The sequence below is a fragment of the Lissotriton helveticus genome, chromosome 11 (assembly GCF_964261635.1).
Source record: "Lissotriton helveticus chromosome 11, aLisHel1.1, whole genome shotgun sequence".
In the NCBI taxonomy this organism is placed as follows: Eukaryota; Metazoa; Chordata; class Amphibia; order Caudata; family Salamandridae; genus Lissotriton; species Lissotriton helveticus.
The window spans coordinates 412,369,555-412,386,360 of NC_136072.1; positions in this window are offsets into that span (position 1 = coordinate 412,369,555).

Below are 16,806 nucleotides of genomic sequence, written 5' to 3' on the forward strand. Positions count from 1 at the left end.
CATGTATTGCCTGAGGAATAGATCAGCTGCCTGAGGCTTGAACTGGTGAGAGGTCTGTAACCCGAGGGAAATCTCTGCTGCCAGAGGTCGAGTGTGAGAGATTTGATTAATGTGAGGGATTGCTCTGCTGTCCAAAACCAAGCCTGAGGAAATTTCTTTTATTTAAGGCATGGGACTATACGATATATGTGAAACCTAGGGATAATTTTAGTAAGACTTTTGTATGCAATATTTATGTAACCCATGGACAAGTTTGCTGTCTGAAGTCTTAATATATATGAATTAAGTAATCTGAGGGATAGCTCTTATGATGCCTGGAAAAGTGGTATATATATTTGTACTGTGAGTAAACTACTGGTATATGTTTACTCTAGATATTATTTTCTGTGGTCTTCAGTCCCTCAATAATCTTCGACCCTTATCAGATTTCTGCTCCAAATGTTAGTGACAGGATGACTTTGCCCTCATATGCTACCTATAGAGGCCTATTAGAGAGCCCTTCAAAATCATAGTCACATTTTCACAAGAACTTCATAATTCAGACAACTGTTGAACATCAATAAGGGAATTGCACTTCATAACACGAGTAATATAATAGCCCAGGTATATTTGAATACTATTAAGGTTCCAGTTTCAAAAGTATGTGGATATTCTTTTCCTAAAAATCATGATACCAGTTTTCTATGTATTGACCCCCCCCATCTGATTCCCAGTTCTGTACTCTCTCTAATGATCTGATAGGGTTTGCAGCCCTTTGAAGGATTTTCTAAAAGAGGAGTGACAACCATTTACATCAAAGATGGGACAATAATATCATCACATTTGAGGGCTTATACTTGCAGCTAGATCAGATACAGCTATCGGAAAGAGTAGGAGTCAACATACAACCTTGATGGAGGTCAATTCCCAAGTACTTTGAGGAGGGGTTAGGCCCCAATTGAATAGAGATTCATGATATGATCCACCATGAAGCATATGAGTTGCTTGAGAAGCACAGATGGGACTTGTAAGGAACATGTTTGCTCCACAGATTAGCTCTTCAAAGTCTGGCAAAAGCTGTTGTCAGAGCAATATTTCTCTACCAAATGTAAAAATAAAAGACCAATTGATTGTGGGTCAAACATTGTTTTCTGAAGAAGAAAAGTCAATATAGGTATAGTTGATCAAGAACGTACCCAGAGCTGATACGTAAACTTGAGAGGAAGGGAGTTATCTGGGCTTGCCAGTATTTTTCTGAATAAAACATTTTAACACTTTCACATCATTTTTCTCACAGGACAACCTCTTTTCCCTGTGGTAGGTTTAATTCGAACCTTATAAATGAACCAATGTCAAGGGAGTCCACTCACAAGTTTCTTGCACCATCACAATTTTTTTTGAGCAGGTCTGATGAACAAAGTCAGGTCACTGGAGTGTTAATTAAGGTCTGCAATGTTCCTACAAATGTTTAAGGGAGCAGGTTGTTTGCAGGTTTCCCCCACTTTTTGCCCCCATTTGGACAACTAGCTGCTGCTTTCGCGACTCTGAGATTGCACTGAGGAATACTGACCACACCTGAGTGCCAGTGTTCTAACCCAATACAAAGTGTATGTAGAATTGGCTACCCCCAATTGGCAGAGACTGTCTTACTTATGAGTGCCTAGTATATGGTAACCAGGGTACCCAGGACATTTAAGACAGAGTATCCACCAAGGGCTGCAGCACTGCTTGTGCCACCCTGTGTGTCACAGAGTACAGACTGCCCCCCAGCCTGTCACTGCAGACTGGGAGAGTAGTGCTAATACTGCGAGTTAGACTTTGCTATTCAAACCAATGTCAAAGCCCCCATTTCCCTAAACAATACATATGTAATTCTTTCCTAAGGAAGGCCTATTGAGCCCTAAGGCAGGGAGATGTATATTATTAGGTGTCATGTATTTTTTATATATGTACTGACAGCAAAACTTTCAAATTGTTGTTTTTGATTTGGAGGTGTTAGTAGCCCCATTGGCTATCATGGAGTTACCGGCTGACCACTTAGCCCAGCTAACTTCTGAATGGGACTAGTAAAATGGGCACTTCAGGGTATTAAATTAATAGTGGCATTAAACTTGACTTGAAGCTCAAGTCAAATGTAATGTCACGTTTACAGATATGCAACTTTTAGAAAGTTGCCAATCTGTGACCCAGTTTGTCCAGTAGCCTCACAAAGTCACTTGCCACCAGCAAGCTTTCTGCCCTCGTGAGGGAACAACTCTCACTCTTAGGACCAATAGCAGCCTGCTACAGGGTGAGGTGTTGCCTCCCCTTCACAGGAAACCACTCAGTGTGCTAGATCAAAAGGCGAACTTCAAAGGCAAGGGGCTGCCCTTTGTTCAGGTAGGCAGGCTGGCAGTGAGAACAGAAAGGGGAGACAAGTGCCCAAACCGGTTTTTGTGTGGGTGGGTAACCCACTGAGAGCTACACCTCTAGGTTGGGCTACCAAGCTTGTAACATCGAAGGAAGGTTTCAGATATTTTGAGAGTAGGCAGACTAGTGCCTCATGGGATTGCTAGATGCCACACATAGCCGGAAAGTCATCATAGAGTGGAAGTGAACCAGGTAGCTCATTGGTTCAGGGCACTTTTTGGGTATAAATATAGCATCTCTAGTACCCTGAACCTCACATCATGCCAGAACTGGCAAAAGGACTGAAGAACAACTGTTCAGCTGACCCCTGGATTTGCTAAAGAGAGGCTGCACAGTCTGCTGGACTGCACCTGCTGCACCTTGGGCTAGCGAAGTCAGAACTTTGCCTGTGGCTCCTGGCTTGAGGAAAAGTAGCTCTCAAGCCCCATACCAAAGAGGTGACTCCACGGGTTAGTTGGCTGACCCCTCTGAACCAGCACCAGGGCCATCAAAGCTGAAGTAGCCCAACTCGGCAGTCAGTAGCCACTTCTGAAGAATCATCACTGACTGTCACTGGGCCCCCCAAGAGACCGATCCTTGATTGCCAAATTTGCACCTGAGTCTGCTAGACCCGGGAGTGTTGTTTGAGTCCAGATTGGTCACCCAAGAGAGACACCAACCCCTACCAAAGGATATCGCTGGGACTGGTGTTGAGGGAGACCGAATGCCCAGCAGCAGCTGTCCTTTTACTGACTCAAATAATACTTCCAGGGGCCCGACCTCTGTGGCCAAAGTCGTCCCATCTTACCTATGGACCGAGGAAGTTCCACAAAGGCACCCCCATTGACCGCACTGTACCCAGAGCATCCTTGAGCATCCTCCAGCTCCTGCATCTGCAGCATCAGGACCACTCCATTGAGGTCTATGGCGGTCATGCTGTAAAATTGAGAACTGTACTGGAGAACGCTTTGGTGGCCAGGTAACTGTCCCAATACTTCATATTGGCCCCTTGACCTTTTCCCTGTTATATTTGGTTGTCCCAGTTGGGCCAGAGTAGCTGAACACAACTCTTACAAACAAAAGTTTACAAACGTTACGGTTGCCAGTTCTTGATTGTGTTGAACTGAGATTTAGGTTTTCTTTAAAAAGCTGTATCTCCAGAACTCTCTAGTGGATTTTGTTAATCTTGGAGTCTAAAACTTCATAAAAATATAATCTATTTTCATGAATTAGCGTCTTATTTCATTTGTGTTGTGTGACTTTCTTATTTTGTTATTTAGTACTGTTAAATGCTTTACATAGTTCTTGTAAGCCTTGATGCTCGAACTTTTATCTACTGAGGGTTGAGCTTAAGGTTTTAGAAACAAGCCTGACTGGACCTAAGAAACTTTTTGCGAGTGTATAAGGTCGCACAAGCATACCATATAATACACCCAAATTCTTACAAAATGCAATTAATTACGCAGTTAGGAAAAAAAGTTATTACATCTGGAAGAGAAAATACTGTAATAGGGATTCGTAAATTGGTCCACATTGGTCCAAATTGAAACTAATTGTCTATCCTTTGAAGACTAATAGATATTTCTAGTAACCTCATATGAAGAGTGCGACCTATTGTAATGACCTTTGACCCCAATCACACTTTTAGGGGGAAAGGAATACTAAGGGCCTGATTATGATGTTGGACGGACTGGAGTCCGTCCGACATCGTTTGGGAACTGGTCCCGAATGACCTCCTGTCGTCGGTTCCAGCCCAGCAAGTAGGATGCAACTGAATCCTATACCTTGCAATGGGAGCATGCATTCTGAATGGAATGCATGCTCTCATTGTAAACTGAAGAGGTGCAGTTAATCCCTGCCTCAAAGTGCCTGCCACAGGGTGCAGGGATCAACAGGGGGCCCCTAGGCAGCCATTCGGAGGCCTTGCACCCATGGGGGCTCTGCTGGGGGCCCCCAAAGTTGGATTCCAACAGCCTTTCTGTGTTGGAAAGGCCGACACAGAAAGGCTGTGGGAATCTTCCATCGTAATTCCTCGGCCGGAAAGAGCCGCCCGAGGGATTGATGGAGGATTTTCGAATGGCGCTGGGGTGTCTGAGCCCGTCGGAGGCCATTCGGAAATCTGGTTCAGATTCCTTTCCGACTGACCCCATCATATTGGGTCGGTTGGAAAGGAATCCGAATGGGACATTTTGATGCGGTTGGAGCCGTTTCCGGCCGCATCGAATTCGGCCCTTAAGTCTGGATTTCTTAGTCCACGCAGGTAGTAGGTCACAGATATCTACTCTATTGGTGAGAAAATAAAACACACAGGTAGGTGGTATTTTGTATGTCTCCCCATGCATAGAAGCTGGTATCTTTGATTAAGACATTTTACATACCTGTCAGATACTCACAGGTTATATTGCAAGGAACCTCAAACACAGAGACTCTGGAATTGGTTACACACACCAATAATAGTATACCAAATGATTCTTATTAGAAGAATGTTATTTATTTATTTATTTATTTTATATTCTTATAGAGCGCCAGAATAGACTCCCGAAGGGGTATCTCCGCGCTATTGCTGTACCACAAGTTTGTGCTAATTACGAGAGTGTGGTTAGTATAGGGTGCAGAGGCTGAGAAGTAATTTATTTGTCAGGATACAGATACGTTTTTAAATTCTTCCGAAAACTCAGATGGCTGGAAATTGATCTGAGTTCTGGAGGCAAAGAATTCCAAAGTGTTGGGCCGGCATAGGCTAATGCACGGCCACCTTGTCTGGTCTTTTTTACTCTTGGTATCTGCAGGAGCTGCTGATGGCTGGAGCGCAGAAGTTGCCCCGGGATGTAGGGCTGAAAGATCTTAATCATGTATTTCGGGCCCTCCCCTATCATGCTCTTGTGGATGGTGCATAAGGTCTTAAATTGGACTCGCTTCCTAACTGGAAGCCAGTGGAGTCTCATCAGCAGGGGACTGGAAGGGGTCCTGGCTGGAACATTCAGGACAACCCTTGCTGCTGTATTTTGAATTATTTGCAATTTACTGAGCTGCTCCTCGTTAGCTCCGAGTTAGACACTATTTATGATTTCATTTGATGAATTTGAATTATACTGACTATGATCAGAGTAAATAATATAAAAACTGAAACAAAGACAATGTATTTGTCTTCAATTAGATTCAAAACCTTTCAGTGGTTGGTTTTGTCCCACAACACTAAATCCTAATGTAAACCAACTCTGCTCTAGTTATTTGTTGGTAATATAATTAAAACAAGGCAAGCATACTAAAAGACACACACACATTTGCAGATGTGCCCAACAGAGTACTCTCATTCCACATCATTCATTATGCTATGAGGTGAGATTCAGCTTCTGTCTTCTAAGTTGTGCTGCTAAAAATGCCAGCAAAGACTTCTGTTTGTGCTTTTTTTGCTTCTGTCCAGCTGCAGTGTCCCATTCAGCATGCAGATCTCTCTGTCCCCATCATTATATATAATACATACCAGAAACATTGGATATTGTTCATAATAAAAAGATTCTGCCTGTGCACACATGCTTTAGTCCAAGACATTGGCAGACATTCAATAATCTTGGAAATCATCCAAAGCAGGACCTTGCAATGTCCCCACACTAAAGCAAGCAGGAGGAGAGAGATGCTTCAGATAAGCCCAAAGAAAATCTATTTCTGAATGACCTTTTGTGAGAAATTCTGTTGGCGGTTGAGGAGGGTGTCAGCGCTTTTCAACAAACAGCTAAAATCCTTGTCTAGGTGAATCACAAAAAGTATATATATTAACCTGTGCTTAACCCTCTAGTAGCTTGAGAAAAAGCAGTCAGACATAACTTAGAGGCAATGTGTAAAGTATTTATGCAGCACACAAACAGCAATAAAGCAAAAGCACAACCCAAGAAAATGCCCACAACAATTGAGAAACATACAGTAAAATTTAATCAATTATTTGAGACCAAAACAACAAAAATCTGATCAGTAGAACTGGAGATATGCAATTTCAAAGATTTGAGGCAGGTATGGTGCCTAAAAGCACAAAGCTCCACCACAAAGTGCCACTTGCTATTATATGGTCGTGCGAGATCGGGAGAAAGTTACAAGTTCAGGCCAACCTCAATGGAGCACAAACCTGATACAGAAACTAGGTTGTGGGGTGCCAAAAACTTCTGGATTTCTCCTTTTCTTTTAGGAGGAGCTCAGCTGATACCACACAAAGGGCCCAGGACCTGGGAGGCACCTCTAGGCGCCTCTAGGTGATCAGAAGCTCAGTCCAGCCGAGGGCAGCAGAGCTTAGGGAGGTCCAGTTGCAGGTCCAGGAGGGTCCAGTGCAGCAGGTCAGCTGGGCAATTTCAGAGAAGGAGTTTGTTACGTTACTGTAGCTCAGAACAGGTCAGACACCTGAGCCTTGGAGTCACTTCAGCCTGGAATGAAGGGTGCGGGTATAGGCTTCCTCCTCAGACAGAAAGCAAGGCCTCAAGCTGCAGGGCAGGCCTTATTTTGTTGATCCACATGTCCAGGAGTGTATGGAAGAGTGGGTCTGAGAGCCCTATTTTTATACCTTGTGCCCATTTTGAAGTGGAAGAAATCTCTCAAATGCTCCACCCAAAGAAGTGTCTGCAACCCAGGCTGCCTGCAGTCGCAATAGGCTAGTGTGAAGTTCTTTGTGCATGAGCTGAGGCAATGTCTTTGAAAAATACAGCTCCACCCCCATCCTGCCAACACCCAGCCCCTCTATTGTGTGGCTATCTGAGAGGAATACACAAAGGCCAACTGACAACTACACCTAGGGCCTAATTACGATGTCAGGTGAACTTAGGTCTGCCCAACACCGTCTCGGTCCCGACCTCCTAATTAGGAGACAGTGTTTGGTCGCAATCCTACATTCCCAATGAGAGCATGCATTACGGCCATAAACCGGCCATAATACATGCTCCCATAGGGAAATGGGAGGTGCTGTTCATCTCTGCACCCCTTGGCAGGCACCTCATGGTGCCTGCCATGGGGTGCAGGGATCAACAGGGGGGCACAATAGGTGCCCCTTCAGCCCCAATCGGAGGCCGCACACACAAGGGTGCCCCAAACATGCTTTTCGACATGGTTTCCATGTTGGCAGGCCAGAATCGAAACCATGCCGGAAACCGTGCACGTAATCCCAAGGGTGGAATGGCTTGCCCTTTGGGATTACTAGCCAGTTTCAACTGGCCGACGGGCTCACGGAGCCCGTCGGAAGCCAGCCGGAATGACCGTCCAGTTTAGTTTCCGACCGCCAGCATTGTAATGCAGCTGCCGGGAAGTAAACTGAGGGGTTGATTACGATGAGACCCAGAAGGCTCAGACCGTCGGTCAAGCCTTTCTGGGATGCATCATAATCGGCCCCCTAGTCTTGTGACCCAGGAAGCAGGCTGTAGGACCAAATGGTTACTGTCCAAAATGGTATTGTCAGAATTGTGACTTAAAATATGGCTCCACTTTTAAAGAGGGTTTTAAAGTGCAATTCTTTAGAAACTACCCCCAACATCACTACCTACTCCCAATCAAACGTTATCACTTATTAAATGTAATAAAGGAACCCAGTGTTATTCTAGCATAGAGGTAGGCATTACAATGGTGAAAAATTAATATGGGCTGTTTGGGGCCTACAGTGTGGTGACATATGTATTAAAAAGGAAGGTTTATTCCCAGCAAAAGGTTTATTTTGCCAGGTTGAAATGGCAGTTTACAACTGTACACACAGGCTGCAATGGCAGGCCTGAGACATGTTTTTAGAGGGCTACATAAATTGGTGGCACAATAAGTGCAGCAGGCCCACTACCAGCCCTTGGTCTATAATATACCACTTTACTAAGGACTTACAAGTAAATTAAATATGGCAATTGGGTGTAAGCCATTTTGTCCATTTCTTTTTTTAATCGTTCTTTTTATTAAATATTCATCGACATACAAGATGCACTTTGTCCATGTTTAAAGGAGAAAGCACAAGCTCTTTAGCACTGGTTAGCAGTAGTAAAGTGAGCAGAGTCCTAAAGCCAACAAATTCAGCAAAACAGGTGGGGTGAAGACAAAACGTTTGGGGGGTGACCCTGCAGAGAGGGCCAGCTCCAACACAATTTCATTCTAATACTTTAATATTTGAATCACCCTACATAGTGGGCTAGTGAAACACACCTTGTATAGAAGGTTGTTTCACAAGCACAAGTTGTTATGTGTTAACATTTGATGTGCAATAGCTTTATCGTGCAATAATGGGGATGGTTCTCCACACCAGGAAAATTCCCATGACTCTAAATCTTTGCCTAATCTATATATAAATAGGGCTTCATCATTTGCTTGGAACGTTTAGCTGGCTGATATTCACTTTCCAAGCAAGTAGAATACAAAAGATCCCAAGCTTCCTGGCTGTAGATACTTTGCAGTTCTACCTCTGTCAATGCATTCTCCAGTGGCTGCTATATAAGTTAATGTGAGAAGTTGGCCTGATATGTGATATCCACTATTCTAGTGGGCACTCTGTATCAGTCCAAACAACCCTTATGGTGATGGTTGTAAAGTCAACCTTATAGACCAGCTATCCTAGTGGTAGCATGGACACAGCAGTCTTAGGCTAAAACGTCAGAGAGCATGTCAAGCCAGCTGTTTTACCATATGTAACCCCTTGAATACCAAATGAAAGGACACCACACAGGTTATATATAAAATATATATGTATTTATTATCAACACAACCCCTCTGAACTCTTTATGAGGTCAGAGGCTAAAGCACATAACAAGTTACTCATTTATCATACAATAAGTTGCACAATATACAGTAGGGCCCTAGGGGCACGTAAAACCATATACTAAAATAGTGGTATAAGAACCACGTCACGAACAAAGGATAGACCTAGGGCCTAGGGAATCGCTGGGGCTATGCTGTACTAACAAGTGTTAGGGAGCAGGAGGCCCGCGGGATGCGTGTGCAATGTCTATTCACACACGCGAGTTACCATAGAGTTATAATGGGAACAAAAGAATTGGAAACTAGTTCTTTTAGGTCACTTCCGGATGGACTAGGAGAAAGCCATTGTAAACTAGGAAACTAGGATAGTTAATACCCACAGGAGCACCGGAGTATTCGCGTTACCTCACCCACAGGAAGAGGGTGCATAGGTGTCAAAGTGTGTCAAGTTTCGTCGCTGAATCCTATGGAGCCTTGAAGAAAGATGCTGCAGGCGACCAGGAGAGAAGTGTCCGGTTGGATCCAAGGGCGGATCCAGGATGAAGAGTACCTGAAAGCAGAGGGGACAGAGTCTGGGTCACTAGCCAGTGACCAGGAAGGAACCAGGAAGGAACCAGGTGATGTCGTGAAGCAATCAGGTGATGTCATGAAGCTTGACTCTGCAGCCACGTGGACCAAGAGGCGTCGACGACAACCAGGAGCTGGATACGGACTGTCCCACAAATGATCTCGCTGTTGGCGGCATCAGCTTCCGGATTGGAGTCAACAGGCCTTGGCAAATGCAACCCATACAGGAATCGAATATTCGCTTAGGTTTAGACCAGCAAGGTCTATGGGGCTTCTCCTTTGCAGGGAAGCAGGGGCCCACCTGGAGCAACCAGGCAGGCAGTGTAGATTCAAAAGTTCATCGTCACAAAGGCCACTAGCCAATGGGCAAGTAACCGGACAGACAAGTCAAGCAGGAAAATGCAGAAGGGCCCCACGCCGAACTTGTGGAGTGTGGAGGGCTGATCTTCGGTGCAGATGATGCTCGGGGCTGGAGCTTCTCAATCACCAATGCACAACTTCGAGGGTGCCTCAGAAGCTGCACAAGTAGCAAAGAGCAGGCTTTTCAAGATGGCCGGTTCCATGTCTCTCGTCGCCTCCACGGGTCTCAGCTTTGCAGGGACTGTGGATCGGGTTCAGAGAAGTCTGGAAGTCTGGCTCTCGTTGGACTCTGTGCTTGGGCTCCGGCAGGAGCGTCGACAAAGTAAACTGCTAATTGCTGGATGGTGCCTGTTTGGACAGGGTGGTCACTCCTTGACCACAAGGGAGATTCTTCCGTCGTCTTCTGTGAAGTAGATCGTCGAAGGTCCAGAGTTTCATTTCAAGTTTAAGTTCAGGATAAATCTAAAGTTTCTAGACTCAGCTCCTACCTATATACTAATCTGAGGGGCTGGATTACCTGCTAGGTCCCTCCTACGAGTGGGACCAGGGAAGGGGGTGGTTACACCCCTTTCCCTTTGTCCAGTTTTGTGCCAGAGCTGAGGCTGGAGTGCCCCAGCAACTGGTTTGAACCGGGCTATGCATGGGACACCTTGTGTGATCCAGGCAGTGTCTCATTTCATTCAGCCCTCCCTGCCCCAATACACTATGGCCTGTCTGGGGTGGTGCTAGCACCTCCCACAACAGGAAACCTATTGTCCAAGCCTCCCTCACTGGAAGGACTCCCAGCAGCAGGAGGTCAGACTTGTGTCTGTGGCAGCAGCATCCATTTTGTGATGCTGAGGCTCTGGTTAACTTTAACCGGGATTAACAGGAACAACATGTCCTCTCCCTCTAGAAGGGTGGAATGCTACCCCCGTCACCAGAACTGGTGAGGGGGTAGTATTCCAAAGCGTATGACACCTTACACAACATGTTTTGATAAAGCCAAACCAGAGTTAGCATTTAACCGCGAGGATTATAATGCACTTAAGAGTATATGGTATGGCTATATCATAGAACAGCTATAAGGACATGGTTCCGAAAGCTGCAGACAGGCTCAGCTCATGCTAGAGCCTCATCTCACATGAAACCAAGCACTCTGCCTTCAGGATTGTTAAGGCCTGCCATAGGAGTGACTTATAGGTATATATGTGTCTATATATAATGGTCGGTATAGGAATACTATACCTAAGCAAGGGGTGATTACACGACCTTGCCCAAGCTGAGTGATCAGCCAGGTGTGTCGGTTTGGATGGCCAGCCAGGGGTGGCATAAGATATGCTGCAGCCCCTGGTAGGCCTTGGGTGCACCTATGCCCTGGGTACCTATGGTACACTATACAGGGACTCAAAAGAGTGACCCAACCTCCAATTAGGTATGTACCTAAAGTACATGGAGTCCATTTTACAGTGAGAGCAGATAGCCTGGGGCCCTGATTAGCAGGATCCCAGGCCAACTAAGTTGAAAACCAGCTAAACACTAGGCAAAAACTCTGGGGTAACCATAGTCAGGTATCCACCTTCCAACAGTTAACATCTTTTAATCTACTGTAAAAAGATCCGAATAAGCCAGATCCAGCAGTTTTTGCCATAGATATTTGAGCTGTACCCTTACAGCAAGGCATTTTGATTGAATTCCAGTTTTAAGAAACAAATCGTGTGCGATGACTCCTGAATTTATGATCCTCAATTTACAGCAAATGCCTGCTCTACCCTGATCGCTTCACTGACCTCCTGCAGCCCATTCTCAATAGTAGAAAAAGTATAGAGTTTAAATGACACCTTTTAACCTAAAGCCTGATTAATGCTGAGGGTCCTTAATCACCCCAGCAAGAGAAATTACCAACTATCCTTGTGCCTGAGCGAGATTTACAGGGCCATTAATAGCTGGGAAGATAGTGACTTAATTTACCTCCCATCCAAGCCTGTAAAAATGTCCTTTTTGCTGTCATGTTAAACTTATTTTTTCTGTATTTTAATCAAAGCTCTAGGAGTTCTCCCAGTGCCTCCCTTAACAGGGTCGCCAGAAGAGATGTCACAATGTTTTTTAGGATAGCCTGCTCTGTTTATGAGAACGTGTTTGAATCATCTTTCCCTGCTTTATAACTGATTAGGAAAAATCACTCAATAATATATTAATCTTCTTTAATGCTGGTACTACTTCAGTAAGTTGATCTGTAGGGCTGGACTGGGAAACCTCCTTCCCCCTAATTCTCTCCTGGTTTTAAAAACCAATCCCTCCATCGTTACTTTAAAGCAGAGGGTGAAATCCGATATGAACAGGTGACCTTTTACCTAGTAGCTTGCTCCTGTCTCTTCGACACCAGGCTCTCAGTACTCTATCATAATCCGTGTACCTGACTTACATAAACATGTCCTCAGGCACGGTATAAATATTCTCTATAAGAGTCACCACTTTTTTCATCCTTGGCCAACAGCCAGCTGTGCATGATCACATTTGTTTGGAAAAACATTTATGATTGTTTTCAAAACATTTTTGACTGTTTTCAAAACATATCAATTCTAGAAGAAACCCTGGAGTGACCACTCTAGTATATAAGACCCTTATTCCCCACTGCAAATTAGAGGAGAATTCCTTCCAAGCTGACACGGGGCCATGCATGCTGAATCTTCAACACACAGCGTCTGACATCCCTTGCAGGGTGTCATCCCAGAAGCAGAGACGGGGTCTTTCGTTCCCAACCATCAGGTGAGGGGAATGGTTCTTCCCTAGGGGTTTCTTGGCTATCTACATATATACATGCTACACATACAGATCTAGGCTAGGTACATCTAGGCAAATTACTTAGGGCGCGCATTTTAGGAATATGCAAGTGCTACTGTTTTTATCTGAACTACTTATGTTCATCTTATTAGCACTATGGTAGAAATGTATCAACTATTTATTATATTGGTACTAGCAATCTCTTTCATATGCTTCTGTCTCCTGATTGTTGCAGCACATATATTTTACACAAGACTGACACTGCACCAATTAAATACTTATTGAAATGTCCTAATCGCCCTCCTGTGCATTTTCTGAGAATAAGTGAGCACGAGTGTCTGAGTGAAAAGTACTGTACTGTTTTCCACGATCCCTGAGGAATCAGGGTGGTCATGTTCAATGGTTGCCACAAACTACCTACACCACTGTAAGATGGGGGGGGGGTGGTAGTGGCACTGTAGAGCTAGCTGGTCTAACGGCTGACATATTTTGTGGGGGTGTCCGGAAATGTTTGGGACACCAAGCCCTCAGTTTAGGTCATCCAAAATGTGCAGGTCCTGGGATTCATAGGAACTACACAACAGTTAAACTGCAACACAACAAAAGTATGTTCAACAATGCTATAAGAGCAGCAGTCAGAAGCAGAAGACATCAAACTATAAAGGTCCTCCACCATTTTTTCATAAACAAATGTAATCAGCCCACAGTAAAACAGGAGTGTGTACAATATAGACATGACTGTGACCAATTAGTCGTAAACAGCCTTAGAACCATCGCCAAATGTAATTATCGCTACTATGGTATATTATTAAAACCCCATAATGTTTGGCCACAGAGATGAGGAACAGTCGATCATGCAAATTACTTGTGAAATGAAAACAAATTTGTATAGCGCTACTAAGCCCAATGGGCGTCAAGGCGCCTAACCAAAAAGGAATCTAACTCCAACAGATATGCTCTCATTGTGGGTAGGCCTTGATAAAGCACCAGGTTTTGAGCGCTTTTTTAAAAAGGGACAGAGATGGTTGGGCCTTGATTTCCAGTGGAAGCGAGTTCCAGAGCCTAGGAGCGACGATGGAAAATGCTCTCCTGCCCCAACGGACCTTCTTCGCACGGGGAACCACCAGCAGATTCATCTCCGATGATCTGAGGGTTCTAGTAGGCATATAGGGGGTTAACAGGGCACCTAGAGGGTCCAAAGGACCGTCTGTAAGGGCTCTGTAGGCCAAACACAAGATCTTAAAAGAGATCCTCAGATGTATAGGTAGCCAGTGCAGGCTCTTTCTGGCCATTGTGGCAGAGGATGCATTAGGAAGAGCCAAAACAAATCGAGCAGCCGCGTTCTGCACGACCTGTAGGCGTTGGATGAGTCCCTTGTTGGAGTCTGCATAAAGTGCATTGCAGTAGTCCAACCTGGAACCCACTAATGCAACCACTGTCTGCTGACGTGCTAGAGGAGAAAGATAATGCAAGATTCTTTTAAGGATTTTAATGACCCCCCAGCAAGTGGCCACTGTTCGGTTGACCTGAAGAGTCATGGACAATGAGGTGTCAAATATTACGCCGAGGTTTCTGGCTGATTGGGAAGGAGAAGGACAGGTTCCCAAAGATGAAGGCCACCACTCACTGGACCAGACATCCCGGTCCTTGCCAAAGACCAGAATTTCCGTTTTTTCGCCGTTCAACTTTAGGGAATTCTGAATCATCCAGTCTGAGACTGTCTGCATACAGGTCCTAAAGTTGACGGCGGAGGTGGTAACAGAGTGGGCCAGAGACACCATGATTTGAGTGTCATCGGCGTATGACACAACCTCCATCCCCTGCGATTTTACTAACCTAGCGAGGGGAGCCACATAAATGTTAAATAGGGTCGGACTCAAGGCCGACCCTTGTGGCACCCCATACTGCAAGGATTTAGCAGGGGAGAGGAACTCTCCAAGCATGACTCTCTGCTCTCTTAGGTGTAAAAAAGAGTGCAGAAGGTTCAAGGCCGGACCCGCAATCCCTGCCTCCCTCAGGCTTGATGTTAACGTAGAGGGAGACAGGGTATCAAACGCAGCTGTGAGGTCAAGTAGGACCAACACAGTGGTTTGACCCGCATCTACCTTAAGGCGGATATTATTTACCACCATAGTAAGTGCTGACTCAGTACTATGGGCCTTTCTAAATCCATGCTGGGAACTATCCAAGAACCCAGAGGATTCCAGAAAGGTAGAAAGATGTAAGTTAAGGTGAGATTCGAGCATTTTTGCGGGAGCCGGTAACAGGGAGATAGGTCTAAAATTCTTACGCTGTTCCGGGTCCAAGGTGGGCTTCTTCAGAAGAGGCTTCACTATTGCCCTGTTCCAAGCTGAGGGGAAGGTGCCTTGAGTTATGGCACCATTCATCACTTCGAGAAGGGGCGGAAGAAGCGTGAGCCTGCAATCCTTCAGAATCTTCAGAGGACAAGGGTCCAAAGGCGAAGACGATTTAGTCCTATCCAACAAGAGCTCAAGCCCATTAAGGAAAAGTGGCGGGAAGTGGGTAAGACTCTTGGAGGGGTCTCTTGACCAAAGTTCTAGGTTAGATATAGTTTGGAAAGAGAGATCTCCCAGGGTGTTCCTCTGAGTTTCCAAAGCAAGATATATATCTTCAATTTTTTGCTATGGAAAAACTCAGATATATTGTTACACAGCTCCTGTGAGCCCACAACTGGATCAGGCACTTGCAGGGAACAGAGGGAATCCACGATCTTAAAAAGTTCCCTGGAAGAGGTAAGGGAGGTAGTGAGATTTGAGAAAAACTCCTGTTTTTCCCTGATAACACTCGCTTTATAGTCTCTTAACAGAGCCTTATGTGCCTCTCTTTCAATAGGGTCCCAAGACTTCCTCCATCTTCTCTCCTGTCTTCGGCAGCCTTGTCTCAGAAGTCTTAATGATTCAGTGAACCAAGGAGCAGAGGATTTAAGACGTGCCGAGTAGCGATGAGATGCAGGGGCTAACTCTTCAACAGCCTTGGTGATAGAATCAGCCAGCCCATCAGCTGCCTCGTCAATGTCTTTTAAAGGCGGGAACCTGCAGGTCTCTATATAGGGAGCAAGGGTTTAATTCGTGATATTCTTATAGCTCCTCTTCGGACCTCTGGTACTAATGGTCAGAACAGACATTTCTGCCAGGCCAAATTCAAAATCAATGGGTACGGCCAAATGATCGGACCAAACTAAAGGGACCGGAGTGCCAACTGAAAGTCTGGGGTCATTAGTGAAAACGCCATCTAAAATGTGCCCCGCCCGATGGGTCGGGCTATTCACCAATTGGATACACTCACAGGCTCTGAGTGAGTCCACCAACATAGCGGTATCAGTATCTCTTAAGTTTTCCAAGTGGAAATTAAAATCCCCTAGTATGGAGAAATGGGGTTTGCCAAAATAAGGTTCAAGGATCCTCAAAAGGTCCCCACTAAAGGCAGCTCTAGGGCCCGGAGGTCTATAAACAAGAATGCCAGTAAAAGAGACCGAAGGAGCAGCTAGAATAGAAAAATACAGTGCCTCAAACGGATCCGAGGCCATTGACAGAGATTTTATCGAGCAAGGCAGAGAGGATTTACAGAGAACAGCAAGCCCCCCCCCCTCTACGTTTAAGTCTATCCTGTATGAGCAATTTGAAGCCATCAGGAATTGCCAGTAGTAAGTCATGGCCCGAAGACTCAGAAGCCCACGTTTCCGTCACGAACATCCAATCAAGTTGTCTGTCCGACACGAACTCATGGAACGCTATATTATTTTTAATAAGGGACCTTTAGTCAAAGTTGCCCCGGAAGGTATTGAGGCATTCAGATAGCTAGTCTCAGGGGGGGCAGGTGGCAAAAACGGGGATTTACAGGTACGACAGAAAGGGGAATGGCTAATTCAATTTCTGTTCAAGTGTCAATATCACATAGTACAAAATGATTGTAGTTATAGGACTGTCAGTGAATTCCATTCCACTACTGTGTTTAAGTCATACTTAACTTTGTTCAAATTTCCACACCCATTTATTCTCTTTTATAGTGGGTACCTTTCCTATA